The sequence below is a fragment of the Oryctolagus cuniculus genome, chromosome 17, assembly GCF_051225735.1.
Source record: "Oryctolagus cuniculus isolate XC-2025 breed Fujian yellow rabbit chromosome 17, ASM5122573v1, whole genome shotgun sequence".
NCBI classification, from domain to species: Eukaryota; Metazoa; Chordata; class Mammalia; order Lagomorpha; family Leporidae; genus Oryctolagus; species Oryctolagus cuniculus.
This window is the reverse complement of record NC_142883.1, coordinates 60,957,072-60,982,108: the sequence shown is the minus strand read 5'-3', so window position 1 is coordinate 60,982,108 and position 25,037 is coordinate 60,957,072. Positions and strand designations below refer to the sequence as shown.

The following is a 25,037-nucleotide window of genomic DNA, read 5'->3' as shown; positions in this document are numbered from 1 at the left end:
AACGTTTTTCTCAGATACGAAAATCTGAACACCTATACTGCAGATGACTTCCACAATTTATTTGTTGGGGAAAGCCCAGAGCATGTCTGTTATAAAGTGAGACATGACTCAAGAGGGTCTCATAAAATGACAGAATCAATTACAATTGATGTGGTGCTGGGCGTTTTCCACAGGAGCAGTTCTGCATAGTTTAAATATTTTATGATTTAAAAGATTTATTCATTATTTGAAAGGCAGAATAATAGAGAGACAGACAAAGATCTTAAATCCTCTGGTTACCTTCCCAAATGGCTATAATGGCTGGGGCTGGGCCATGTGGAAGCCAGGAGCCTGGAACTCCATCTTGGGGGGGGGGTCTCCCACTGGATGGAAGGGACTCAAATACTTGGGACATCCTCCACTGCCTTCCCAGGTACATGAGCAGGGAACTGGCAGCAGCAGGGCAGCCTGGACTTGATTTGGTGCTCTGATATGGGATGCTTGCTTCACAGGGGGCAGCCTAACCCAGTGTGCCACAAGGCCAACCCCCAGGTTTTCATTTTCACAAATGAATGTTGCATTTGCCCACCAAAATGAACACATAAAATGGGCTGTGAAAAGCTCACGTATTTCACACAAGTATCCTCTGTGCTTTATTTAGGGCATTTGCCTCATGCACTGTATCCCATCAAGTTTCCCAAGGTCAGCACCAGGAGGAGAGACCTGTACAAACAGTATCTGATCTCACAGTGACTTCCTTTCTCTGACTGCAGGTGGACTCAGGATCCAGTGGACACTGTACGTATTCTAGAATGCCTCAGGTGCTGAGGAACAACTGAAGGGATGAGACACTGGGACCGTCCTGCCGGTTCTCTTCTGGAGAGCCAACCTGATTCCAGCTTCCTGGTGGATTAAAAAGATTGAGGGTGTGGTAAAACAAAAACCAGAAAGACTAGCACATAGCTACAGGCATCTAAGGCAGGCTCTGGAAACAGCTATGTCATTTAGATGGTGGGGGTTTCTGTGCCCCAGTATGGTGAGTTTTTAGGAGTGAGCGTGTATGTCTTTGAAAGTGCTTGGATGTGTATATGTGTACATATTTCCCACAGAAAATGTGTTCCCAAATGCACAGCTCAAGGTTCAATTCTCAAAAAACAAAAACAAAAAAGAACCTGATCACCGTCTGAACTTTATGTAAGTGAGCTCATTCAACCCTCACCCCACATGTGTCTGATGGTTAGGTCACAATTCCATGGCTTAGCTGGATATGAAACATACTCCCAACATATATGAAAAGTATTTAATACTAATGAAAACAGTTTAAAATATATTTAGGGAGCTGGAAAGGTCAACATGATTTGATCATCACACACTGTCTGCATACAATGAATCCTTATGCTATGATCCATAAAGATACCACTTATAATGGTAATAAAAACAATAGGATCAGGAGAAAAGTTTTACCATAATGCCTGGTTCTCATTTTTAAATGGTGGAATTTCAACATTTTTACATCTTCTTTATTTACTTGTGTGGTATCTAGGGATTGGCAATAAATGAACATGTTGCTTCGCCTACAACTGAGTCCTTCTCCCATAATGGTTGCTTTTAAGTAAGTTCAGAAGCTCATAGGAGAGATGACATATTCAAATACAATAAACAGATATTGACCCCTGAGTAGTAGTGACCTTGGGAAACATCAAGACGACAGTAGCAGTTTATTTGGCTTCTAAACATGCAGGAGTCATCCCAGGACTCTTACGGAAATGCAGCAACCGTGGTGGTATTGACCCCAAATAGTTCCCATGAATGAAGCTGCCTTGAGCTAGAAAGCTTAAGGCTCTGCTTCTCAGGTCTTTCACGTTCTTTTCCTTGGCCTTAACCCTTGCCCCATGCCCATGTCCACCAATGCTCCCTGATGCACCAGTGTACTGACAGTCACCATATGTCCATCTAGTGCCCCTGGAGGATGCATGGGAGGAGCTTCCTGGTGACACGGAGGATAAAGAAACTCCAGAGTACACTGAGGTAAGGGCCCCCGCCTTCCTCTAAAACAGAAATGTTCCTTCCTTGGCTTCTTCCTTTCTCAACCAGATGAAGAGAAGAAAAATCTGACCATGGATAGGGTCCATGATACACCCTGTGCACGGTGAGGGCCACTGAGAGGGAGAGTTTACACCAACAGAGAGCTGATGCAGGACACAGGGACAAAATGACTGTCAGGACTGGACCACAGCAAGCTTTTCTCTGCAGCACTTCTCCTCTTTTGAAAGGAATTTTGTGACTTCCAACCACAGTGGACTGGAGAGACACGTCCCCCATGAAGAGCTCATGCCTACTGGCCTGAGTGTGATCGCTCTGCTCACGTCTTTGGGTTCCCTCCATAGGACCACTCTTTCACATGGGGTTTCCCAGTGTCACCAAGGTCATTAAAGACAGGTGCAAAGGGACACAGAGTGTTCAGACCCTCATGGTGCCATTTTCTAATTACAGGTGATCTCAATACGAACAGCAAGTGGTATGTATTCGGGAATCACTTATTCCCTGTAGTATGAATAGTCCAGATGACAGCACAGATGGGACTATCTTGGGGGCTTTAGTGTGGAAGGCCACCTAACGCCCAATTCCTGCTATGAAAGAGGACTAGGAGTGCGGTGGTGGGAAATTAACTTCTTCATACAGGGTAATGATCATTTTCTGGGGTCCCTGGAAGATACTGGCTTGTGCATGGGGGTGGGCTTTATCTATGTGGGTTTCCATGTATTACAGTTCTGAGTCTACAAGTTTGGCAGTTTGTGTGTATTACTCTAGTTATGTTCTTCTGAAGCCACTATCAGTTCTCTATAAAAAAACAATCACAGAGGTATCGCTGCATGGTTACAGGAATATGTATATAAAAAAGTGAGGGGTTTCAGATGCAGGCTGGAAGCATCGTATTTCAGTGCACTAGGGAAAGTGAGACGTTGAGAGGTGGTGCCGTCAGCTCCTCTCCCTCCCTGGAAGGCTTGAAGCTGTGGTCAATGTCTGCCTGAAGGTCAGGTCCACAGAGCCCAGGAAGGGGCTGAGAGCACAGAGAAGGGGCAGGGTCATGCTGAGCAATGCAGGGGAGGAACGGGTGAGACTCTCTGTGAACACTTACTGTCTGTGTTTGTGTCTCTCAAGATTGGGTCTTGCAGAGCATTTCGGACTATAACAGTGAGGATGAAGTCTCTTCAGGTAGGAGCAACACCCACAAAGACCAGAGGGTCAAATTAGGGCAATGCTTGGGTTATCCACTGCTTTGGACTCTGAGAGGACATAGGAACTCAGGAGGAAAAAAGACATAATATGTAGACGTCTGATTTTTCTTTTTTATATTAATTATAGAGTAGGAAGAGATTGTATACCCATGGGATTGGAGCAATAGAACTTTTTATCATTTCTTGCTTTACTATTTAAAACTTTACATTTTCTTTAATACCGACCACCCCCGGCTTTGCCATTGCAAAGATCAAATCCACTGCATTGTGACAGGACAGCACTACCTTCGAATTGAACACAAGAGATGTCTGGGTTTTGCACTGACCATTGTCTTCGTCCATTTCTGGCCACAACGTAATACCTGAGATTCTGTAATTAATCAGGAACAGAAATTTCTTTCTTACAAGGTTGCAGGTCAAAGAGCAAGGTGCTGCCATTGTGTCTCAGTAAGGGCTCCTTGCTTCATCCTCAGCTCAGGGCAGAAGGAAGAAGAGCACCCACCCCCCACACCCTCAGGGTCAGTTGAGTTAAAGAATACTTGCTCTGGGCTGACTGGGGAGGCCCTAGCATCTTAGAGTTGTGAGGGCCAAGCATTACTCTGGGTTCATCTTGGCTTCCACATCTCATCCAAGTCTAGTGTTTGGAGTAGACTGTGTGACAGGCCATTATCCAGATGCTACTGGAGACGCCGCATAGCTGTACAGGCTGCCCAGAGGATGTGTGTTAGGGGATCCTGGGCTGGACACACACGCGGTCCTGCTGACCTCATCTGCTGGAATGCACTGGGCTCAGTGGAGGGCCTCTGGGCAGCAGGACTGGGCATCACTGTTCCCCTCAGATGCACTGCTTCAAACACAGCCTGTTCCCCCTCCAGTCATGCCTAGCACGTTCCCTGTCCTCAGGCCTGCCAATGTCCTACTTCCCAGTCCTCCCACTGCTCAGTGAAAACCCTAGCATGTCCCATTTATTGATATGGCCAAGAATACACCTGCTGTGGACCCCCTGTTGCCTCCTTGGCCGACTACCAGAATTTGAACAAATTAAATTTCCTCTCCTCTTGGGGTCATCTTTTCAAGTGGATCAGGAAACATGGGATTCTTGTGATGATTCAATATTTCCAAACTCCATGAGGTTACCCCAGACATATGGGGTTGGCCCTCATTACCTTTCCAAGGCCCAACAAGCATCCATGACACTTGTTCCCCATGTAAGTGATCTATAGATGTATTGCTGTGCATTGCAATATGTTTTTTAAAGATTTATCTACTACTTGAAAGGCAGAGTTATAGACAAAGAGGGAAAATCAGAGAGAAATCTTCCATCCACTGGCTCAGTCCCCATAGAACCTCAATGAGCAGGTTGGGCCAGGCCAAATCAGGAGTCCAAAACTCCATCAGAGTCTTCCAAACAGCTGGCAGGGCCCAAGCACGAGACATCCTACACTGCTTTCTGAGGCACTTTAGCAGGTAGCTGGATCAGAAGTGGAGGAGCAGGGACACCAACCAGTGATCCCATGGAGGGGTCCCCACAGGTGGCGCTTGAACCTGCTGCACCACAATGCCAGCCCCAGGTGGCAGTATATCTTTATCTTGGCCTCCAGAGCTCCCATATCAGAGAATAATATGATTGGTAGAAGATGACAAGGACAAAGGAAATGGACAAGAGTTATGAGACAAAATAGATTTAGGGAAACAGGAAGGATGGAAAACAATGAGTTGCATACATCGACCCAGTGGCTACCTATGGAGGAACAAGGTGCCACTTCTTAGGCACAGTGATGGGAATCTGAGGCAGGAAGAAGAAGGCAAAGTTCAGAGATCCTCTCACTTATTACAGAGGTGAAGCCATCTAGGCCCTGGGATAGGGATATAGACATGGGGTCCAAGGTTGGCCTACATCATCCAACCAGCAGCAGGGATCCGAGTCCTCACCTCAAGTCTAACTCTCCCCTTTCCTTCTCTCTGGCAACCTCAACACCCCTGCTCTGGTGCACATGGAAGGCTATGTGGCTGCATCCGAACATTCCCTCGGGAGCAGCGATCTGGGAGTAAGTGATTTCTTCTTTCATCTCTTTTCTGAAGTTCTGCAGGATTAGGGAAGGAAACCGATGAGCTGGGGAAGTTGTCTGTAGTTAACATGTGGGTCACAGGCTGGATCCTGGATCCTGAGGGTGAGGTCAGACTGGGCAGGATCACGGCCCCACCCTGTGTCCTCAGACCCAGGGGAGTACGCCTTGGCTTTTTAATCCCAGGACTAGGTTAGAACGGCTTACTTACACAAATCTACCAAAAACAGATGCTGCTGAATAAGTGGGGAAAAAGGGACACTAACCCACTGTTGGTGGGAATGCAAACTGGTAAAGCCACTATGGAAGCCAGTGTGGAGATTCCTCAGAAACCTGAATATAACCCTACCATACAATCCAGCCAATCCTCTCCTTGGAATTTACCCAAAGGATATTAAATTGGCCAAAAAAAGACCTGTCTGCACCTCAGTGTTTATTGCAGCTCAATTCACAATAGCTAAGACATGGAATCGACCTAAATGCCCATCAACAGTAGACTGGATAAAGAAATTATGGGACATGTACTCTATAGAATACTATACAGCAGTAAAAAAAAATGAAATCCGGTCATTTGCAACAAAATGGAGGAATCTGGCAAATATCAAGCTGAGTGAAATAAGCCGGTCCCAAAGGGACAAATATCATACGTTCTCCCTGATTGGTGACAACTAACTGAGCACCTAAAAGGAAACCTGTTGAAGTGAAATGGACACTATGAGAAACAGTGACTTGATCAGCCCTTGTCCTGATTGTCGAGGAACAACTTACTACTACTTTATTCCTTTTCGTATTTTTTTTGTTCTATTTAGTACCATTGGTTGAACTCCTTAATTAACACACAATTATTCTAAAGTGTTGAAATTTAACTGAAAAGTGATCCCCATTAAATATAAGAGTGGAATAAGAGAGGGAGGAGATGTACAGTTTGGCACACGCACAATCAGACTTACCCCTAATGGTAGAGCTAGAAACATACCAGGGGATTCCAATTCAATCCCATCAAGGTGGCATGTACCAATGCCATCTCACTAGTCAAAGTGATCAGCTTCAGTTCATAATTGATCATAATGATAGGATTAAGAGTCAAAGGGACACATAAACAAGTCTAGTGTCTGCTAATACTAACTGATAGAATAAAAAAGGGAGAGAACGATCCAACATGAGAAGCGGGATACACAGCAGACTCACAGAATGGCAGATGTTTTAAACAGCGCTTTGGCCTCAGTTCAGCCCTTAAGGCATTCGGATCTGGCTGAAGAGCCCATGAGAGTATTTTAGGCATGGAAAGCCAAGACACTCAGGGAAAAAACAAATGACCTAAATAAAAGATCTCTGTGAGCGAGATCCCAGCGGAAAGAATAGGCCATCAAAGAAAGAGGTACCTTTCTCTGAAGGGAGGAGAGAACTTCCACTTTGACTATGGCCTTGTCTAAACCAATGGGAGTTGGCAAACTCAAGAGGCTCCCAGGCCAGCGCCGTGGCTCACTAGGCTAATCCTCTGCCTGTGGCGCTGGAACCCCAGGTTCTAGTCCCGGTTGGGGCACTGGATTCTGTCCCAGTTGCTCCTCTTTCAGTGCAGCTCTCTGCTGTGGCCTGGGAAGGCAGTGGAGGATGGCCCAAATGCTTGGGCCCTGCACCCACATGGGCAACCAGGAGGAAGTTGTCTCCTTGCTTAGGATCGGCGCAACAAGCCGGCTGCAGCACATTGGCCATAGCACCCATTTGGGGGGTTAACCAACGGAAGGAAGACCTTTCTCTCTGTCTCTCTCAATCACTGTCTAACTCTACCTGTACAAAAAAAAAATAGGACTCCATAGCATTGGCAGCTCATGACAAGAGCCTCGGGTGATTACTGACATCATAAATAAGAGTGTCAATTGTTAAACCAACAACAGGTGTCACTGTGCACTTACTCCTCATGTCAGATCTCTGTCCTTAATGTGTTGTGCCATGTGAATTAACGGTATAACTGGTACTCAAACAGTGCTCTATACTTTGTGTTTCTGTGTGGGTGCAAAATGTTGAAATCTTTACTTAGTATATACTAAATTGATCTTCTGTATATAAAGATAATTGAAAATGAATCTTGATGTGAGTGGGATGGGAGAGGGAGTGGGAGATAGGATGGTTGCGGTGGGAGGGAGTTTATGGGGGAAAAAAGCCACTACAATCCTAAAGTTGTACTTTGGAAATTTATATTTAGTAAATGAGAGAGAGAGAGAGAGAGAGAGAGAGAGAAATCCTAGGGCCCGAGAGACTTGCCCTTTCCTGTGCATCAAGTTCACAGTTTAAGGGGTCACCTCCCTGAAGGCTGTCCCATGAATGCCTGGGGGAATTCGCCCTAGCAAATGGGCCTCAGTGACCACGACCCTGACTGCTGCTGAGTTCGGGAGATCCTGAGATCAGGAGCCCTGTGAGTGCTGTACTCCCACCCCACTGCCCACACCCCTGCTGCATCCCTGTCCCCCCACTGACCCCTGCTCCTGTGTCTTTCTTGCAGACATCTTCAGATGCTCGGAAGTCTGCAGTGTGGAGTCCTTGGACCAGAGGAGCTGGAGCTTCCCACACCATCGGAAGCTTGAACCACACAGGAGGAGACACAACAGCAGCCACGGCCCTCCTCACCAGTCCTCTGTGAGCTCTGATATTAAATCATCACCGAGCACCAGTTGGTTTCATATGGTTTTGTCTAATAAAGCACAGTGTAGAAAAACAAGCTTAGCAAAGGTAGAAGTTCAAAGGGTCCAGGAGCAGTCACCTAGTGAGTGCCCTCACCAGCACTCTCTGGAAAGGAACCGGAAAGATGTGGTCTCCACTGAAAGTCACTGCCAGGCGTGGTCTTTTCAATCTGTGCTGCAGCAATGACTTCCTAGTGGTTGTGTTGTCTCGTGTCTGCTCCTCCTCTGGAAGGGACCATGAGGTCCATCTCACCCAAGACTTCTCATGACCACCTGGACGCCAAAGCATTTATCACCTAAGGTCAGCTTGGATGGCACAAAATTCCTGACTTATCCTTTCTCTTCTTGATTATTTTTTTTCTTTCTCCTGTATCTTTTATTTTAAAGTATTGATCCAAACAGCGAGGTTACAGTTCTAGCCCATCTTTCTGTCTCTCTCTCTCTTTTTTTTAACTTTTATTTAATGAATATAAATTTCCCAAGTACGACTTATGGATTACAATGGCTTCCCCCCCATACTGTCCCTCCCACCCACAACCCCCCCCTTTCCCACTCCCTCTCCCCTTCCATTCACATCAAGATTCATTTTTGATTATCTTAATATACAGAAGATCAGCTTAGTATACATTAAGTAAAGATTTCAACAGTTTGCTCCCATGCAGAAACATAAAGTGAAAAATAATAGATGATTTTTTAAATGATGATGAAATCAGATCAGACCTATTGTCATGTTTAATCCCAGTGAGAGTCAAGTTGGGAATTGATAATTTCTTTTTTTTTTTTTTTACAGAGGATCAGTTTAGTATGCATTAAGTGAAGATTTCAACAGTTTGCACCCACATAGAAACACAAAGTGAAATATACTGTTTGAGTACTCGTTATAGCATTAAGCCTCAATGTACAGCACATTAAGGACAGAGATCCTACATGAGGAGTAAGTGCACAGTGACTCCTGTTGTTGACTTTACAAATTGACACTCCTGTTTATGGCATCAGTAATCTCCCTATGCTCCAGTCATGAGATTCCAAGGCTATGGAAGCCTTTTCAGTTCTCTGACTCTTATCTTGTTTAGACAAGGTCATATTCATAGTGGAGGTTCTCTCCTCCCTTCAGAGAAAGGTACCTCCTTCTTTGAAGACCTGTTCTTTCCACTGGGATCTCACTCACAGAGATCTTTTTGCCAGAGTGTCTTGGCTTTCCATGCCTGAAATACTCTCATGGGCTTTTCAGCCAGATCCGAATGCCTTTAGGGCTGATTCTGAGTCCAGAGTGCTATTTAGGACATCTGCCATTCTATGAGTCTGCTGAGTATCTCACTTCCCATGTTGGATCACTCTCCCCTTTATTCTATCGGTTAGTGTTAGCAGGTACTAGACTTGTTTATGTGCTCCCTTTGACTCTTAGTCCTTTCATTATGATCAATTGTGAACTGAAATTGATCACTTGGAATAGTGAGATGGCATTGGTACATGCCACCTTGATGGGATTGAATTGGAATCCCCTGGTATGTTTCTAGATCTACCGTTTGGGGCAAGGCAGCCCGAGCATGCCCCAAATTATACATCTCTTCCCTCTCTTATTCCCACTCTTATGTTTAACAGGGATCACATTTCAGTTAATTTTCAACACTTAATAATAACTGTGTGATAATTACAGAATTAAACCAGTCACATTAAGTAGAACAGACAAAAAAACTACTAAGAGGGATAATGTATTAAGTTGTTCATTAACAGTCAGGGCTATGCTGATCAAGTCACCATTTCTCATAGTGTCCATTTCACTTCAGGAGGTTTCCTTTTTGGTGTTTGGTCACTTGTCACCGATCAGGGAGAACATATGGTATTTGTCCCTTTGGGACTGGCTTACTTCACTCAGCATGATGTGTTCCAGATTCCTCCATTTTGTTGCAAATGACTGGATTTCGTTGTTTCTTACTGCGGTATAGTATTCTAAAGAATACATATCCCATAATTTCTTTATCCAGTCTACCGTTGATGGGCATTTAGGTTGGTTCCAGGTCTTGGCTATTGTGAATTGAGCTGCAATAAACATTAGGGTGCAGACTGCTTTTTTGTTTGTCAATTTAAACTCCTTTGGGTAAATTCCAAGGAGTGGGATGGCTGGGTCGAACGGTAGGGTTATATTCAGGTTTCTGCGGAATCTCCAGACTGATTTCCATAGTGGCTTGACCAGTTTGCATTCCCACCAACAGTGGGTTAGTGTCCCTTTTTCCCCACATCCTCGCCAGCATCTGTTGTTGGTAGATTTCTGTATGTGAGCCATTCTAACCGGGGTGAGGTGAAACCTCATTGTGGTTTTGATTTGCATTTCCCTGATTCCTAGGGACCTTGAACATTTTTTCATGTGCCTGTTGGCCATTTCCATTTCCTCTTTTGAAAAATGTCTATTGAGGTCGTTGGCCCATCTCTTAAGTGGGTTGTTGGTTTTGTTTTTGTGGAGTTTCTTGATCTCTTTGTAGATTCTGGTTATTAACCCTTTATCTGTTGCATAGTTTGCAAATATTTTTTCCCATTCTGTCGGTTGTCTCTTCACTCTCCTGACTGTTTCTTTTGCAGTACAGAAACGTCTCAATTTGATGCAATCCCAATAGTTGATTTTGGCTTTGACTGCCTGTGCCTCCCGGGTCTTTTCCAGAAATTCTTTGCCTGTGCCAATATCTTGAAGGGTTTCTCCAATGTTCTCTAGTAACTTGATGGTGTCAGGACGCAGATTTAGGTCTTTAATCCATGTTGAGTGGATTTTTGTGTAAGGCGTAAGGTAGGGGTCTTGCTTCATGCTTCTGCATGTGGAAATCCAATTTTCCCAGCACCATTTATTGAATAGACTGTCCTTGTTCCAGGAATTAGTTTTAGATCCTTGATCAAATATAAGTTGGCTGTAGATGTTTGGGTTGATTTCTGGTGTTTCAATTCTGTTCCATTGGTCTATCCATCTGTTTCTGTACCAGTACCATGCTGTTTTGATTACAACTGCCCTTAGTATGTCCTGAAATCTGGTATTGTGATGCCTCCAGCTTTGTTTTTGTTGTACAAGATTGCTTTAGCTATTCGAGGTCTCTTGTGCCTCCATATGAATTTCAGCATCATTTTTTCTAGGTCTGAGAATAATGTTTTGGTATCTTGATTGGGATTGCATTGAATCTATAAATTGCTTTTGGGAGAATGGACATTTTGATGATACTGATTCTTCCAATCTATGAGCATGGAAGATTTTTCCATTTTTTGGTATCCTCTTCTATTTCTTTCTTTAAGATTTTGTAATTCTCATCGTAGAGATCTTTAACGTCCTTGGTTAAGTTTATTCCAAGGTATTTGATTGTTTTTGTAGCTATTGTGAATGGGATTGATCTTAGCAGTTCTTTCTCAGTCATGGCATTGCTTGTGTATACAAAGGCTGTTGATTTTTGTGCATTGATTTTATATCCTGCCACTTTGCCAAACTCCTCTATGAGTTCCAATAGTCTCTTAGTAGAGTTCTTTGGATCCTCTAAGTACAGAATCATATAATCTGCAAAGAGGGATAGTTTGACTTCTTCCTTCTCGATTTGTATTCCTTTGATTTCTTTTTCTTGTCTGATGGCTCTGGCTAAAACTTCCAGAACTATGTTAAATAGCAGTGGTGAGAGTGGACATCCCTGCCTGGTGCCAGATTTCAGTGGAAATGCTTCCAACTTTTCCCCATTCAATAGGATGCTGGCTGTGGGTTTTTTATAAATTGCTTTGATTATATTGAGGAATGTTCCTTCTATACCCAATTTGCTTAGAGTTTTCATCATGAAAGGGTGTTGAATTTTATCAAATGCTTTCTCTGCATCAATTGAGATAATCATATGGTTTTTCTTCTGCAGTCTGTTAATGTGGTGAATCACATTGATTGATTTGCGAATGTTGTACCATCCCTGCATACCAGGGATGAATCCCACTTGGTCTGGGTGGATGATCTTTCTGATGTGTTGTTGTACTCTATTGGCCAGAATTTTATTGAGGATTTTTGCGTCTATGTTCATCAGGGATATTGGTCTGTAATTTTCTTTCAGTGCTGCATCTTTCTCTGGCTTAGGGATTAAGGTGATGCTGGCTTCATAGAGATAATTTGGGAGGATTCCCTCTTCTTCGATTGTTCTGAATAGTTTGAGAAGAATTGGAGTTAGTTCTTCTTTAAATGTCTGGTAGAATTCAGCAGTGAATCCATCTGGTCCTGGGCTTTTCTTTGTTGGGAGGGCCTTTATTACTGTTTCAATTTCTGTTTCAGTTATGGGTCTATTTAGGTTTTCGATGTCTTCATGGTTCAATTTAGGTAGGTTGCATGTGTCCAGGAATCTATCCATTTCTGATAGGTTTTCCTGTTTGCTGGCATACAGGTCCTTGTAGTAATTTCTGATGATTCTTTTTATTTCTGTGGTGTCTGTTGTTACGTTTCCTTTTTCATCTCTGATTTTATTGATTTGGGTCTTTTCTCTTCTTTTTTTAGTTAGTTGGGCCAATGGGGTGTCAATTTTGTTTATTTTTTCAAAAAACCAGCTTCTCGCTTGGCTGATTTTTTGTAATGTTTTTTTTGGATTCAATCCTGTTAATTTCTTCTCTGGTTTTAATTATTTCTCTTCTCCTACTAGATTTGGGTTTGGTTTGCTGCAGTTTTTCTAGGTCCTTGAGGTGCGCTGAAAGCTCATTTATTTGGTACCTTTCCAATTTCTTGGTATAGGCACCTATTGCTATAAATTTGCCTCTCAATACTGCTTTTGCTGTATCCCATAAGTTTTGATATGTTGTGTTGTTGTCTTCATTTACTTCCAGAAAGTTTTTGATTTCTCTTTTGATTTCTTGAATGACCCAGTGTTCATTCAGGAGCATGTTGTTCAGTCTCCATGTGTTTGCATACTTTCTGGGGTTTCCTGAGTTGCTAATTTCCAGCTTCATCCCGCTGTGGTCTGAGAAGCTGCATGGTATGATTCTAATTCTTTTAAATTTGCTGAGACTTGCTTTATGGCCTAGTATGTGGTCAATCCTAGAGAAGGTTCCATGCGCTGCTGAGAAGAATGTGAAGTCTGTAGATGTAGGGTTGAAAGTTCTGTAGATATCTGTTAGATCCATTTGGGCAATAGTGTCAATTAAATCTGCTGTTTCCTTGTTGATCTTCTGTCCGGATGATCTGTCTATTTCTGAGAGTGGAGTATTGAAGTCCCCCAGTACTATTGTATTGGAATCTAAATCTCCCTTTAAGTCCCTTAACATATCTTTTAAATAGACCGGTGCCCTGTAATTAGGTGCATATACATTTATAATAGTTACATCTTCCTGTTGAATTGAACCCTTAATCATTATATAGTGTCCCTCTTTGTCTCTCTTAACAGTTTTTGTATTAAAGTTTATTTTGTCTGATATTAATATGGCTACACCTGCTTTTTTTTGGTTTCTGTTGGCATGGAATATCTTTTTCCAACCTTTCACTTTCAGTCTGCATGCCTCTTTGTTAGAGAGATGTGTTTCTTGTAGGCAACAAATCGTTGGGTTGTGTTCTTTGAGCCAGTCAGCCAATCTGTGTCTTTTAACTGAAGAATTCAGACCATTAATGTTCAATGTGACTATTGATACGTAGTGACTTTGCCCTGCCATTTTCCCGGAAATATTTTCTAGTATATGCTTTGAGCTTCCCATGCTCTTTTACTGGTAGGTGTTCTTCCTTTCCCTTCTTTCGTATTGATGGCCGTGTTTCTGTGTTTCTGAGTGTAGCACATCTTTTGCAGGGCTAGACCAGTGGCGACAAATTCTTTCAATTTCTGTTTGCTATGAAAGGTCTTTATTTCACCTTCATTCACAAATGAGAGCTTGGCAGGATATAATATTCTGGGCTGGCAATTTTTCTCTCTTAGTACCTGGGCTCTATCTCGCCATTCCCTCCTAGCCTGTAGTGTTTCTGATGAGAAGTCTGCTGTGAGTCTGATTGGAGATCCTCTGAGAGTAATCTGACGTTTCTCTCTTGCACATTTTAGGATCTTTTCTTTATGTTTCACTGTGGTAAGTTTAATTACCATGTGTCGTGGTGAGGATCTCTTTTGGTCATGGTTATTGGGGGTTCTATGAGCTTCCTGTACTAGGATGTCTCTGTCCTTCTCCAAACCTGGGAAGTTCTCTGCTAGTATCTCACTAAAAGGCCTTCTAATCCTTTCTCTCTCTCCATGCCTTCAGGAACTCCTCGAACTCGAATGTTGGTTTTTTTAATAGTATCCTCTAGATTCCCAACAATATTTTTTAGATTTCTAATTTCCTCTTCTTTTCTTTGGTTTGACTGTATGTTTTCCTGTGCTCTATCTTCTAAGTCCGATATTCTCTCTTCTGCTTCACCCATTCTGTTTTTAAGGCTTTCTAATGTGTTTGTCATTTGATCTATTGAGCTCTTCATTTCTCTTCACAATCACACTTTCCTGTTCTACTAGTTTCTGAGTTTCATTTTGATTCTTCCTTAAAATTTCATTTTCACGAGAGAGATTTTCAATCTTGTCCATTAAGGATTTCTGTAGTTCAAGGATTTGCTTTTGAAAACTTCTAAATGTTCTTATCATAAATTTTTTGAAATCCATATCTTGCATTTCTTCTATCTCATCATCTTCATAATCTTGGTTTGGGGTGTTTTGTTTATTTGGAGGCATCATAGTGTCATGGTTGATCTTGTTCCCTCGATTTCTGTGTTTGTTACTTGGCATAGTTAATTCTTCTTTCATCACTGTGCGTTTTTTTTTATTTTATACTATGTCCCTGTTAAGTGGACTGCCTGCTGTTGGAGGAGCCTTGGAGGCTTGAGATGGGTGCGGCCTGAGAGCTCTGCTTGGTTCTTCCTGGTTAAGGGTGTGCAAAGGTGACATCCTCAGGTTATGCGTGGTAAATCTCTCTCTATTTATTTATTTATTTATTTATTTATTTATTTTGTTTATTCAGGGGGTAAGTAACACTGCAAGGCACGGCTGTGCAGAACTGATGGTATTTAGCTTCCAGTCTCTGGCTTCTACCCACAGAGTCTGTTTAGGCTCCTTTGGACTCCCACTGGGTTGCCTAGGCTACTGAATTGTAGTGACTCAGTTCCTTAGCTCTCCCCCGTTGATATGTAAATCCAGAGAGGGGGCCTGCGCTTTGTCTCTTGTGAATTCTTCAAGCCTTGCAGCCTTGCAACCTTTCCAAGGTTAGGGGAAAGAGAAACCCCCAAGCTTTTTTCCTTCTTTCCGGTAGTGAGTTTGCTGCACTTTCCGGCCCCCCTCTAGATTCTGACCCCCGTTTCCCCACCAATGTCTTGGGTTATTGAGCTCACCTCCCCTTCTAGTGCCATTGTGTGGACTCGGAGCCCTGGACGTCCCAAGTCTCCCCGCTGTTGTCTGTGTGGCATGCACTCCTCTTCGAGCACTGGCGCGCAGACCCTGCGGCTTCCGCGGCTCGGTCCCGCGGCTCGGCTTCCGCGCAGTGGGCGACCTTGTTCTCCCAGTAGGTCCTCCGATTCACAGCCACTTGATCCAGAAGAGTTTCCTCTGCAACATTTTCCTGGTTCTTTTTTCTGAGGCTACCATAACTCCCCTTTTATTAAACTAAATTTTCCCGGACTGTCGGTGCGCGCCCTCACTATTCTGCCATCTTGGCTCCGCCCTCTTTCTGTCCATCTTCTTGAGTATCTTAAATACATTTTTATTCCCCTGACCCAGACTCGCTGTCTCTACAAGACTGGTGAGAGTCTCATTTTCATTTCCTCCTGTGCCACTCATCCTTGAACTCTAGATGCATGAACACATTTTCTTTTAATTCACAGATGCTACTAGAGTATCAGTGACATCAGTCACTCAAAGTCAGACCCAGGATTCTGTGAAGTAGTGTGGGAGTATACTTCATAGCAGAAGAAGTCTGAATTCTAATTATTAGTCTGGATCACTGCATTGGTTCCCTCTTCCAGGAATCCCATTCATACACATGCATGGATTCACCTTTGGTATTTCCCTCTCGTGTTCTAAAATCTTCAGTAAAATTCCTATTCTTAACAGTATTTCCCTTTATGCCACCTTCTGCTTCTTCTAAGGCACAGTCCGTTCCTGTGTTTCTTGTGGTTTGCATTTCAAGGCTGATGTTATTTTCTCCTGTTTTCCTTCTTCTTTCCTGAGTCCTGCCCATCCATTTCTGAGTTTCCCTGATTCTTAGTAATGATGTCCCTTCACGCTTGGTACCATTGTCTTGGTGATTTTTCCTTCATCCTGAAAACGACTCTGCTCCACACACAAAGGACAGCAAGATCGGAGTCTGTTCATGTGTGGCGTGGTTCCTTCTTTGTTTCGATTACTGATTCTCCCTCTGGTACCCTTGTATGATCCATCAATATGTTGTTGTCATCCTTTTTACAGAAAATTAGGTTTTGGAAATTCTGAATGAGCAACAGCATTCAGAAATGCCTGTCTCGCCTCACCCTGCTTTCTCAGTTGTTTCTGCGCAATGCTAAATAATACAACACCTAATCTCCTGCCTCTGTAGTTCATCATTGTTTCATGAACCTCCCCTCTCAATCAGTCTGACCTGATTATTCTTAATCAGTAGAAGTCCTGTTATGGAGGACAACAGCCCCTAAGTTCCCAAATCTAGATTCATTCCCTTTATACAGAGAGGCAGTGTCAGAATCCTGGAGCTCACGGAGTTATTTCTATCGTGTGTCTACAAAATGCTTCCCCTGAGTTACTGGTTGCCCTTTCTCTGTTGGTCCCTATTTCATTCATAGGATCATTAGGTCTGAGTTTCTTCTGGTTTATTTGAGTCACAAATTAAAAAATCAGTGTTTTTCTACTTAGTTTTGTGTCATTTGAATTTAATAATTTTCACTTTATATCAATCTCATTTCAGAAAAATCTGGTTTAAACTACAGTAATTTTTTTATTAATTAGTGATTTTATTCCTATTGAATTCCTAAGATTACAAGACAGTTTGAGTTTATGGAAAAACTGGATATAAGTGAGTTAAATATACACACAACTCAGAGAAACACACAGTGGAACACGCACAGACACTTAAATCTCTCCCCACTGGCAACCATGGGGGCCATAACATAGGATCGTTGGGTCTCCCCAGACTTCCCTGCCCTAGAGATGGACCAGTCCACCTGGAGGCCCAGCTACCTGTCTTGCTTGGAGACAACATGCTTAGCCCTCCCCACCTCTGGAGGGGGCTTCAGGACCCAGATCTGGGGTACCTCACCTGTGGGTAACACAGGATGTGAGAGACCACGTGACCAGGTCAGAGGTAAGTGTTGGACCTCCCCATGTTGTTGTAAAGAACTGTGTCTGATTTGAAGCCTCCACTGTGGGAAGAAGAGGGTACCCCAACTGTTGCAGTGGGGAGCCAAGCACCCCCACACAAGGCCAATGTCTAGTCCAGCATCAGGGGTTTGGGTCAGCCAAAAGTCCCTGTGGCCTCCATCCATGCAGAGCTCAAGATGTGTCTTGGCTCATCAATGGGAGGTTGAATCCTTGGGGTGTTTGTAGCCAAAATAATGCTCTTGGAGTAATCCTAGGCTACATCCAATTAAATCAATGTACATAAACTTTGAGGATCCCCCAAAGACGTGTGTACAATGTCACTATCACACTAGTCTAGGAATGTAGGAAATTGTTCCTGTACCTGTGTGATGGTGCTGTTGTGTCTGGGATACTTCAACATTCTAGGAGGGAAGAATTTATTAATATCATTATTTCAAAAATGTATATACAAGGGAATATATAAACATATATATAACAGAAGTAAGTAATAGAGATTGAAGTAAACCTTCAGTTTCCAAATACTTAAGTTTATAACAAGAAAGTGTGCATATGCAAATTAAATATACAGACAACAAAGGCAAACACATACAAATGGCATATACACAATGTCCTTGTCCATAGCTCACTGGGCTCTCCTCTCCACTACAGTCAGTCTGGGGCATAAACACCAAGAGCCTTTGGCTGACACCATCACCAGGGAAATGTCCCTGAACCGCCCTGACCAAAAGGGAGCCTGTTCTCAGTAGGAAGCTGGGCACACTTTGGAATCGTATGTACCAGAAGGACCAGCCATTTACAGAGTAACCCACGGGACCCAGAGTCATGGGTGCTGATGGGGTTGGCTGGAGCTGGGTGTCTACCCTAAGAACTTTCCCTCACTCTGTGTTCTGAGGTTACCCTGGAGGAAGCAAATATAGCCACAGGGTAAGGTGGCACCAGGCTGTGGGGACAACTGTCCAGGTAGGACAGCAAGAGGGAGGTTGAGGGCTCCCAAGGGCCAGGGAGAGACCCCAGTCCCTGAATGCCACACACAGTTTGAAAGCATGGTCTGCCCTCGAACTCCTCTGTCCTGGAGAGAACGGCATAGCCACCTGGAGGGCCAGCTCCCTGGGGTGCTGGGGAATAAGCAGGGACCATGTGTCTTAGGCCTCCTGCACTCTCAGAGGGGCACTCGGGATGCACAGCTGGTCTACAATCCCTTCTGGGCAACGTGACTTGTGATGCAGCATATTGGGCCGTGTGGATGCGTAAGGAGTGCGTCCAATTTAGGGCATCCAATGGCGAGTGAAGAGGGTTATTCTAACTGTTGCATAGGGTGGAGATGTCAAGTTCCCGTGCACTTGTTCATGTAGGGTCACATTAGGGACCCTAATTGTTCATGTAGGGTCACATGAACATGTAGGGTCACATCTGGCCAGGGTTCCAGATGTCTCTTGGTTCATAAATGGAAGGCTGAGGTCTGCATGGAGTGTACTGCAAGATTTACCTCTTACGAAAACACTTAGTGATACCGACTGAGGCAAACATATGCAAGTACTGAACAAGTCATGAAACGGATGGACATAACTGAATAAATATTCACATGTGCTATAAAATGTAGAACATTTTAATTTGACCTTTATACTCATATCCTTGTACCTGGGATGCTTCATTATCCTAGGGAGAGGGAGATTATGACTTTTTTTTAACCACAAAGGTATACATAAACACATATGTCCTCAGAAATAATGCAGGCAGAAATAAAACTATGGTTCCCAATGGTTCATAGTTTACGAAAAATGAACATATAAAATTCAATATACATATACATCAAGGAAGCACAACCTCCCTATCTCTCTCTCGCTCTCTCGTCAGTGACCACTGGTCCCTTCCTTCTGCTGCTGGCAATTACGATGGCCATAAACATCCAAGGAGACCCTTGGCATCCAGGGTTCCTTGCAGGACCCCAGTCACCAGTGTTGTCACGGCAGCAGCCCTGACCACAGGGACCTCCCTCTGAGTGTGACCTGACTGTGCTTTCCGAAGATTTTCCCCAGAAGGAAAACCATGTATTTTTTTTATTTTTATTTTTTGACAGGCAGAGTGGACAGTGAGAGAGAGACAGAGAGAAAGGTCTTCCTTTGCCATTGGTTTACCCTTCAATGGCCACCGCGGCCGGCGCGCTGTGGCCGGCGCACCGTGCTGATCCGTAGCCAGGAGCCAGGTGCTTCTCCTGGTCTCCCATGGGGTGCAGGGCCCAAGCACTTGGGACATCCTCCACTGCACTCCCGGGCCACAGCAGAGAGCTGGCCTGGAAGAGGGGCAACCAGGACAGAATCCGGCACCCCGACCGGGACTAGAACCCGGTGTGCCGGCGCCGCAGACGGAGGATTAGCCTAGTGAGCCGTGGCGCCGGCAGAAAACCATGTCTTCAACACCTTGGCACTGCAGAGACTGGGTGCAGACAGGCGGCTGGAGCAGTGTCACTTCTGAGAACATTCTCTCTGTGATCGGGGCTTTTCTTGTGGGCAGTTATGACAGCTCCAGGCTGGAAGAACAGCTCTGACACTGTGTGGCTGAAAGTGTGTGTCTGGTGAACTCCTAGAGCCAGGGAACGGCCCAAGTACCTGACGGCCACACCGTGTGAAAGAGCCAGACCCTGCCCAAACATCCTTGTTCTAGAGAGAGTGAGCAGGCTGGCTGGAGGGCCACCTCACAGTCTTGGAAACTGCATGTGTTTTTTTTTTTTAATTTATTTTTTTGACAGGCAGAGTGGACAGTGAGAGAGAGAGAGAGAGACAGAGAGAAAGGTCTTCCTTTGCCGTTGGTTCACCCTCTAATGGCCACCGCGGCCAGAACGTTGCGGCCGGCGCACCGCGCTGATCCGATGGCAGGAGCCAGGTACTTATCCTGGTCTCCCATGGGGTGCAGGGCCCAAGCACTTGGGCCATCCTCCACTGCACTCCCTGGCCATAGCAGAGAGCTGGCCTGGAAGAGGGGCAACCGGGACAGAATCCGGTGCCCCAACCAGAACTAGAACCCGGTGTGCCGGCGCCACAGGCAGAGGATTAGCCTAGTGAGCCATGGCGCCGGCCGAGAAACTGCATGTCTTAAACCTCCCGTGTTTTGCTGGGGCACTGTGGATTCCGTGGCTGGTTAACCAGCACTAGTGGGCAGCAGGACACAAGGGAGGCCCATGTCACTGGGTCTGAGGGTGAGTGTTGGGGGCTAGCCCAAGGAGATGCATAAGGAGTGTGTCTAACTTTGGGCCCACTCTTCCTGGCTAACGAGCATTAGCCCAACTTCTAGGGGTGGGTGGGCACATGCACTGCCCATGGATATGTCCAGGACAAGGGAAGACCTAAGACTTTGGAAAGTCTGGGTCCTCTCCCACTGCAATGCAGTGAGTTTTCCAGATGGCTCTCTGTTTACCAATTGGGAGTTGAGACCTACAGGTGCACATAGTAGAAATAATGCACTTGGAAAAATCTTTGGTTATATACACTTATGTAAATACATGTAACTATTGAACAAACCTCCAAAGACATGCATATAACTGAACAAATACTCACTGAAAATTATTCCCTTACCTGGGTAGCTGTGTCCTTGTCACTGACACGCTTCAGTATCCTGGGGGCAACAACTCCTCATGGACATTTTTTCTAGAGATGCAGACATACAGACACATATGTTTCAAAAACAATTCAGGTGGAAATAAACCTGACTCAAAATACATGAGCTTATAGGAAAGTGTACATATACAAATAAATGTGCACACAATGTAGGAAGACACATGTAATCTAACACACACACACACACACTTAATCTGTTTGTCCATGGGCCACTGGGTCCTCCCCTCCCCTACTAGCATAAACACCCCAGGTGCACTGTTGCTACCACATAGAGGAGCTCTTGGTTAACACCAGTCACTAAGACCTCATCGCTGAACCTGCCCTGACAACAGAAACCTCACTCTGAGTGAGGGGCCGGCCATCCTTCCCAAAGATGTCCACCAGAAGGAAAATCGTGTTTGAATGCCCATGGGGCTCAGAGACTTGAGTGCCAGTGGGGGTGGTTGGAGCTGGCTGAGTTCCCTCTGTGCTCTGAGATTATCCTGGGGGCAGTACACGAATGCACCAGGTGAGATGGCATCAGTCTTGAAGGGCAGCGCTGTGGGGTGGGACAGCAAGGTGGGAGTCTGAGACTCCCCAGGGACACGGATAGGCCCAGACCCGGACACTATATCCTAAACCTTCCAGGTGAACTCATTATCCTTCCTTGTCTCTGTCTGTCATTAGGAATGAGTAGGAGAAGGCTGGCATACAATTCTCTTGTCTCATGTCTAGAGACTGATACAATTCTAAGATGTCCTAAATGTATTTATAAGGTTGGAGAAAGAAAAAAAAGCAGTCCAGTGAACAGATTGGGACCAAAACAGAAATAGCAAGAAAAAGCTGCTCCCCACTCCTACACCTGCATTAAGCCTCCACTCAGCACCCAGGAGCAGGGCATCAAGGGTTCTTTCCACTTTTCCTTTTTTTAAAAAATGTATTGGCCAGCGCCGTGGCTCACTAGGCTAATCCTCCACCTGCGGCGCCGGCACACCGGGTTCTAGTCCCGGTCGGGGCGCTGGAGTCTGTCCCGGTTGCCCCTCTTCCAGGCCAGCTCTCTGCTGTGGCCAGGGAGTGCAGTGGAGGATGTCCCAAGTGCTTGGGCCCTGCACCCCATGGGAGACCAGGAGAAGTGCCTGGCTCCTGGCTTCGGATTAGCGCAGTGCACTGGCCGCAGCCCACTGGCCGCAGTGGCCATTGGAGGGTGAACCAATGGCAAAAAGGAAGAGCTTTCTCTCTGTCTCTCTGTCACTGTCCAGTCTGCCTGTCAAAAAAATTATTTATTTGAGGGCCGGCGCCGCGGCTCACTAGGCTAATCCTCCGCCTAGCGGCGCCGGCACACCAGGTTCTAGTCCCGGTCAGGGCACCGGATTCTGTCCCGGTTGCCCCTCTTCCAGGCCAGCTCTCTGCTGTGGCCAGGGAGTGCAGTGGAGGATGGCCCAGGTGCTTGGGCCCTGCACCCCATGGGAGACCAGGAAAAGCACCTGGCTCCTGGCTCCTGCCATCGGATCGGCGCGGTGCGCCGGCCGCAGGGCGGCCATTGGAGGGTGAACCAACGGCAAAGGAAAACCTTTCTCTCTGTCTCTCTCTCTCACTGTCCACTCTGCCTGTCAAAAAAAAAATTATTTATTTGAAAGACAGAGTTACAGAGCTAGAGAGGGAGACTCATAGAGAAAGAGATCTTCCATCTGCTGGTTCACTCCCCAAACACCTACAACGGCCGGAGCTAGGTCTCCCGCATAGGTGCAGGAGCCCAAGTACTTGGCCATCCATCACTGCTTTCCCAGGCACATTAGTAGGGACCTGGATCAGAAGTGGAGTGGCTGGGACTCAAACTGGCACCCATACGGGATGCCAGCATCACAGGCAGTGGCTTTACCTGCTACGCCACAAGCCCCCTCCATTCTTCACCCAGCAACACCAAGTCATGCACTCTCCTTGAATACTAAAGATGTGCTCTGTGCTTGTCCACTGCTCTTATCTGTAGGCAGTGCAGGCTCAGTGGGAGCCATGCATGCTTTCTTCTCCCCAGACTTGCAGTGTGAAATATGCCAGCTGTGTAGATTTGACACACAGCTCTCCAGTGCTGGCCACCCCTGGTGCCAAGGGCTGCTGGAACTTGTCCAAGACCAGTCCTTTCTTCCTGGCTGGCATCTGTTATGACTCAACAAATCCTTTCATTTCAGAGACATCTAAAGGGATTCAATATTTTATTCATGACAAACGTTAATAAATGAAAGAAGAAATATATCTCTTCATTCTGATGGTGTCACAAAATGAATCCCTAGGGCCAGTGCTGTGGTGCAGATTAATCTGCAGCCTGGCATCCCCTATGGGCGCTGGTTCAAGTCCTGGTTGCTCCACTTCCAATCCAGCTCCCTTCTAATGCACCTGGGAAAGCAGTGGAAGATGGCCCCATTGTTTGGGCCCCTGCACCTACATGGGAGACCCAGAAGAAGCTCCTGGCTGCTAGTTTCAGATTGGCCCAGCTCTGGCCCTTACAGCCATTTGGAGAGTGAACCAGCAGATGGAGGACCTTTCTATCTCTCCTTCTCTCTGAAACTGCCCCTCAAATAAATAAATAAATAAATAAGTAAACCCTTTGTTAAAAATGACCAGGTATCAATAAACACCTCGCCTACTGTTTCCTTCTTGTTTCTGAGTTCATCCTTTGGGTGGACTCAGGTGGGCTTGTTTCCCATTCAGTGCAATGCACACTCACTGGTTTTTTTCCTTCTTTCTTTCTTTTTTTTTTTTTTTTTTGACAGGCAGAGTTAGACAGTGAGAGAGAGAGACAGAGAAAAAGGTCTTCCTTCCATTGGTTCACCCCCCAAATAGCTGCTATGGCCGGCGATGCGTAGATCCAAAGCCAGGAGCCAAGTGCTTCCTCCTGGTCTCCCATGTGGGTGCAGGGCCCAACCACTTGGGCCATCCTGCACTGCCCTCCCGGGCCACAGCAGAGAGCTGGACTGGAAGAGGGGCAACCAGAACTAGAACCCGGCGCCCATATGGGGTGCCAGCGCTGTGGGCGGAGGTTTAACCAAGTGAGCCACTGTGCTGGCTCTCACTGGTTTCCATCAAACACTTGGAGCCAAATGGTGGCTGTGGCAGATGGAATGACTTAAGCTTACCTGTTCAGTGAGGGCTGCAGCTTTGGAACAATGCAGTCAACTCTCCATAGCTGCAGGTCCTGCCTCTGTGGGTTTCTAATATTTATAACAATGTTAATAATTAAATAATCATAGCATTCTAATATTCTGATATAAGTACTAAGATTTATACAATGCATATTTGTTATATATATTCAACGTATCTTAGTATCTGTGATTACACACAGTATCTGTATATTAATCACTACAACTTCTATATAAAGAAAATGAGTTACATAAGCATTATTTTACCACAGCAAGCCTCATGCCCTATCACCCACCCAACCGCTAACTCCTACCACGCACCGGTCAATCAGCCCCAACTGTAACCGTCCGAGCATCCGTTGGGCCCCCACTCCCCCACCCCCACCTCCCCCTCCGGACCCGCCACCTGGCCGGCCTCACTGGACGATATAAAAGTGGACGATGGGGGGCGCTTGACCACCGGCACTAACGTACAGGGGCAGAGCCAGACAGGAGCATGGAGGTGTACGGACCTGGACCACCTCCCTCCCGCCGGGCAGGGAGAGGACATCCCGCGTGGCCCTGGGACGTCCGCCTCGGAGCTCGCTCCAGCACAACTGCCCCCGCTGCACGAGGGACACCGCCCTCGACCTCGGCCGCGCGGGCCAGTCCCCAGGTCTGGGGTCGTGGATTGCAGGAGAGCGGCCTGTCAGGGGCGCCCAGAGCCGCGCAGCCCCGGTGGACCAGGAAGTCCTCCAACAATCGACACGATCCTGTCACGTGGGGCTGGAGACGGTATTTCAGGCTTAAAGTTCAGAAGACGGAGGCAACGACCAAGACCTTGACACATAGTTTAAACAGCATTCACAAGAGAACAAGATGGCAAAATTGGTACCATTTCTTCCAATGAGTGTGCATTAGGGATTTTGTTTGCCCATAACATACATAGTGCCTGTTAAACATGTACAATTTTATGTCTCTTATTTTATTATTCTTTTAAAAATTTATTCGAAAGCTAGAGTTACAAAGGAGGGCAGGGAGAGATCGAATCTGTATCTGCCAATTCACTCCCAAGA

General features: G+C 45.5%; 1 long non-coding RNA gene across 1 annotated transcript; it reads right to left on the bottom strand.

Moving 5' to 3' along the window:
- Nucleotides 1-666: 666 nt before the first annotated feature.
- LOC149121260 (uncharacterized) lies at nt 667-24,667 on the bottom strand. The gene is made up of 4 exons (XR_016224357.1): nt 24,495-24,667; nt 23,980-24,054; nt 20,828-20,899; nt 667-882 (listed from the first exon to the last, which is right to left on the bottom strand). It is a non-coding gene; the product is annotated as an uncharacterized LOC149121260 (long non-coding RNA).
- Between the last annotated feature and the right edge of the window lie 370 nt (nt 24,668-25,037).